The sequence below is a fragment of the Psittacula echo genome (assembly GCF_963264785.1).
Source record: "Psittacula echo genome assembly, chromosome: 3".
NCBI classification, from domain to species: Eukaryota; Metazoa; Chordata; class Aves; order Psittaciformes; family Psittacidae; genus Psittacula; species Psittacula echo.
In genome coordinates, this window is record NC_137736.1 from 125,402,181 (window position 1) to 125,407,718 (window position 5,538).

Genomic DNA, 5,538 nt, shown 5'->3' on the forward strand with positions numbered 1-5,538 from the left:
GATCCCTTCTGTCTCCACCCGGGGGCTGAGATGCCAGCGGCAGCCCGGCACTATACAGAGAAGAGAAATCATTTCCCCGACTAGATGTCGTTTATCTTGTAAAGACACAGACTTGGAGGAAGATGGTAGGAGGAAAACAACAAGCATTCACACCAGTAAAAAGAACACCCTTAAACCCCCAAAACAAATGTTTCCCCCGCCAATAAAATGCTCTCTGAGAACACAAAAACTCATTCGGGATGTTATCTTCTTCCCGAATATTTCCTGCGGTCGCCAATGATGTTCAACCATCAAGTGCCTTAGTATTTTGAGAAACAGAAGTAGAAAGCAACTCTTGTTTGAAGACATCTAAGGCTCACACTTACCTTCCAGCACAGGCGCTCGGTCTGCATTAGGACCATCCCAAAAGGGATAACGCTACAACTTCTCATCAACTGCCTTTGTTGCCAAAGACTTTTAGCACGGAAGCATCCACCCTGGATGATAAAGGTGGAAAGATTTCAGGTCAATCCCCTGAAATGAACAATTCATTTTAACCTTTATTTTACGCAGGTCTGCGACTTTGAATTCGCTGCTGCAGGAAAAGCTATCCTTGGTTTATCCAGGCTGGATGGGGGTTTGAATTCAGCCATGCAAAAAAATTCCCTGGGATCACGGAGGCAGAATAGGACTTTGTGGGATCTATGAGATAGTACTGGGGACATTAGGATAAAGTATCAAAGTGAAGGCAAAATCCAGTGGGAAAGTGGAAAAAACCCAGCTCCTGCTCTCTTTCTGTCTTGCCCTTTGGGTACGATGCCCTTAGTCACATTGGGCCACATTGGGCTATCAAATCCTTAAGGAAATATGCCACTGGCTCATTTTTTCCTATACAAACTATTGACCCAGCCCCAAGAAACTGAAGAGAGCGGAGCAAGTCTGGTCCGGGCTGCAGGGAGCAGGGCAGCAGCTATTCCCAGCAGGAAGGAATGGGAACGTGTCAGTCCTTCACACGGCCCTGCCTTGAGACAGCAGAGAACCACTATCTGTGGCTGTACATATTTTGTATGAGAACATACAGAAATATTTATATCTCCTGCTTTTGTCTACTCTACTCCCTACATAAATATATCGATATGTTATAAACAAGCATTAACAATAGTATGAAATAAATGCTGAAGTTACTGGTGCAACAGCAAAATGTTAGATTATTATGTTTCACTCTCCTACTTGGAAAGCAACCCTGGTTTTCCTCCCAAGGACAGGAGAAGAGCATGGCTTGAGGCACTTGCTGGCGTGGGATAGAGAAGTTCCTTTATTCCCCGTCTCCCCAGCCTCTTCATTTGGAGCAGAATTAGCCAAGATACAGTCAAGACAAGGAAACACAGCACTTGGAGAAAGGAAGAGTCACCATTCTTGTTTTGTATCAGCCATCATTCTCATCGGTAAAACATCTCAGTGCCCCCAAAAGAGCTTGATAACAAACGTGACTAATGCCTCTCATGGTGGTTTGCTCCTGTGTGTGAAGAGAAGCTGCTGTGCAGGGGAGGTTTTAGTTTGGGAGTTTGGGTTAGGTTCCATTCCTTGCTCTTTTACTCTTGCACCAGGCAGCCAGCTCTGTGTCCCTGTTAGGAAAGGGGATGTTGGAGGAGGGTGTCTGCTGTAGGAGTAGAAGGCAGTGGAGCCTTTGAGGTTCTTCAGATCACTCTGGGAACCCCATTCCCTAAGGAAGTGCTGTGCACAACTGGAAAATCCCTCCTACAGAAATGAGGGGAAACAGTGGCTCTTTTCTATGGGGAAATATGTCCATAACACTGCGGTCTTCATCCAAATCCCCTTTTTTCCCCCTCACCCAGCTGCTTTCTAGGAGGCAACTGCCTCTGACATCAACCTGAGCAGCCCTGAGACCTGGAGGAGAAAAGCATCGCTGGCTATAGAGCAACATTAGAGATATTTTGCTCTCCTCAGCTACTTTGCTTTGCTGTAATGGGTTTGGTCTCCTCGCCTCCTTCCCTCCCCCAGCCACGAGCAGGCAAAAAGAGGCCTTTGGTAGTTTGTCAGTGGTTTGTGTTATTGTCACCCCATAAAAGCTGGTGGACTAAAACGTCTCTGCAGCGTGGTGTGATGAGCGGTGGGTGTCTTTAGGCTGACATGCAGACAGGCTGGTGGCACAAATCCCACTGCTCTCCAAAGCCAGGACTTGGCTTCGTTTGAGATGTAGAGAAACGGTCCACTTTCATTCTCTTAAGGAATTTTTATTTCCAGTTGCTGATGGAGCCAGCAAGGCAGGGATGTTCTGAGCGAAGAAAAATCTGAGCATTTCAATGCTATCCCGTAATGACTCCTTTTCTTGCTCCCTTGCTGATGTCCTGAGTCTTTCTGCTTGGCGAAAAAAGCAGTGAGGTGGAAGAAATGCTCTATGTGCACATTGTTTTCAGCTGTGTTTCACTCCTGTGTTAGAGCTGTGCTCCTCAGCTGTTTTTCTCATGTCAGAAGAAACTTTGCAGAGCACGAGAAAATGTGAGGAAGCCTACCAAGCATCTGCCGGTCCATCCGGTGGGACATGACCCTTCAGCAGACCTTGAGCCAAGGTGGTACCTCACTCTTTATATCTGCCTCTGCCCATAACTGTCTGTTACTGAAGACAGCAGCCTCCCAGTATCTGATGAGGGCTACAAGGATGCTGGAGAGGGACTTTTCATTAGGGACTGGAGTGATACAAGGGGTGATGGGTTCAGACTGAAACAGGGGAAGCTCAGGTTGGAGATAAGGAAGAAGTTTTCCCTATGAGGGTGCTGAGGCGCTGGCCCAGGGTGCCCAGAGAAGCTGTGGCTGCCCCATCCCTGGCAGTGTTCAAGGCCAGGTTGGACACAGGGGCTTGGAGCAAGCTGCTCCAGTGGAAGGGGTCCCTGCCTGTGGCAGGGGGTTGGAACTGAATGAGCTTTAAGGTTCTTTCCAACCTAAACCATTCTATGATTCTATGATTCTGTGCTGAACTGAAATGCTGTGCTGTTTGGAGGTTTGCAGTTTGGGGCATCCAGGCTCAAAATCTGCCTGCTCCTCAAGATAACTGATCATAGGCTTCATCTGAATTTTGCTTCTTTGAGCTGACGCTGCGTGTCCCCAGCCCATGTCCTAGGCTGTTGGTCTATGAACTAACATTGTTACACCCCTTTTCCCATAACTCCTAAGTTTCAGAGCCCTTGTCTTCTTTGGAGCAGCTGCACCCTGCATTGACCATGTACTTTACCAGGACGAGTAATGCACAGGACAAGGTCTGATGATAAACTGCAGCTTCCCTTGTTACACAGCCCTGTTTCATCCTGCAAACTAGGGTCATCTCCCTCCTGATGCTCTGGCATCTTCTGTTTTGCCCAGAAAATAGCTTTGTATAAGAGGAGACAAGGGCTTTCTGTTTTCTTTTCCTTTTAATAGAAACTAAGCATAAAAAGAGAGCCTATAACAAAGAGTCGATAACACGGGACCATGCTCTGAAAGCTCTAATGGTGCATCTTGTTCCTTGCAACCTGGCTTTGATACTTTCCTCCTGACATCAGCAGCAAAGCACAGAGAGACCAGAAGAGAGGTGCCCTTGCTCCCGATTGCAATTCTCAGTGCAACAGGACTCCAGACTGTAGCTGCCAAGTTATTTTCTGTGTGGTCTGGAAGATATTTGGGAGAACATTTGTCACAACCCAGTTTTGCAAGGAAAATCTATCCCTAACAGCAGGGCAGGACCTTCATGTACCACTCTCCTTCACTCCCCCAGCCCCTCAGCAACCAGTTTCCAAGGGTTTGCTCTGAAACACTGAGATCTTTCAGCTTCTGAATGAAATGGCTTTAATTATTGTGAATGTCTCAGGTGATGCTGCAGTTCTCTCTCTTATAACATTGCCCTATCAGATCCTAAGAGCTGGTATAATCTGGCCGAGGTCCATGTCCTGCTGCACAGCTCTGTTGGTTTACATTAGTTGGGAAAATACAGCTGATATGTTCCCATAAATACTATTATTTCCAACTATTACAGTATTAGCCCTGAGGGAAGAAGACAAGCCATCTCGAGAAGTATTATATCGGTGGCTTTGTAGCATTTACTCACTTGAAATAATAGCCATGATTTAATAACCAGTTTGGACTTGATTCTATTTCTACATCTGAGGATTTAGACCCTGTGTGCATCCAGCTGGATTTATATGTTTTGATGAATTCCTCTTCCAATCCTCACCCCCTTCCACTTTTATATTGTTTAGGTTTCTCCCTAAGGTAGGCAAATGATATTCATCATAGAAAACTCCCATTGGATGTTTTAGTCCACAAAATGGAAAGTATCTTAATCACACTAAAGCAGTGGCCCATGAGTACTTCATAAGCAGCTACAAAAGCTTTTGCTCAGGGGAAGGGGGGTGAGGAAAGGAGGCAAAAATCAGAATGGAATGGAATGGAATGGAATGGAATCATGGCATCACAGACTGATTTGGGTTGGAAGGGATCTTAAAGCTCACCCAGTTCCAATCCCCTGCCACAGGCAAGGACACCTTCCACTAGAGCAGCTTGCTCCAAGGCTCAATACAATTAACAGTGCCTTTGTCAGGAAAGTGATAAACGAATCCCTAAGGGACCATTCCTTTTCCTGCTAGAAAACAGATCCCTGTAGACAACCATTAGCATCCTCCAAGTGAGCTGGGCTTGTGCTGTCTACCTGCTCAGGGAAGAGGTGGGAAGAAGCTCTAGAGGTACTTGGGGACATGGGGAGCAAGAGGAGAATTCAGCCCTGGGATGACTTGTCCTTGACACCCTCACCCCACCACGATGGATTTGCCTTCCCTGCATCAGGAAGGGTCGTCGAACACCATCTCTTGGGGCTTTGCACCCAAGAGCTGCTCAGAGCAACCACAGACGCGACTTTGTCCTCGGCACATGGGAGGCAGAGCAGAAACCAAGATCTGGGAGAGGGGGAGAAGGAACAGGAAACAAAATCCACCTGAGATTAATGACTTTAACATGTACAACGTGTTGTGTTGGGGTTTGTTTTCCCCTCGGGACCCGTTTCATCAGTCAGGCAGAGTTTGATTAAATATCTCAGCAGAGCCATGGTTTATTCATCTAGAGCAAAAGTTACCCCTGTTCAGGGGAGCAGCATTAGCTTTGTGTTCTGATTGTAGGAGCAACTATAATAATAAAACCAATAACAATAGCATGCATTGTGGATGGGTTTTATTTGCTTCTTGCTCAGAATAAGTGGACTGGGTTTAGTCTGCATTGTAAAGATGAAGTGAGTTATTTTAAAGATCCTTTCTGGGCCGTGTGGAAGGGGGTTTTTTTGCTCTTTTAAATGGAATTTTTCAAGGTATTCACCAGAACCACATGGCCTCGAGATTTCTCTTAAGAAAACAGAAAGGCAGAGAGATTATAACACAAGTGCACAACTTGGAGAAGCTGGAATGTGAAGGAACGCGCTTCGAAGGCTGCAGAGCTTATGGGAAAGGCATCGGATCCAGAATGCTGGGGCTCTTGTGCTGCCATCAGAGAAGAGCTTGAGACCCCCAGATTGTCATGGGC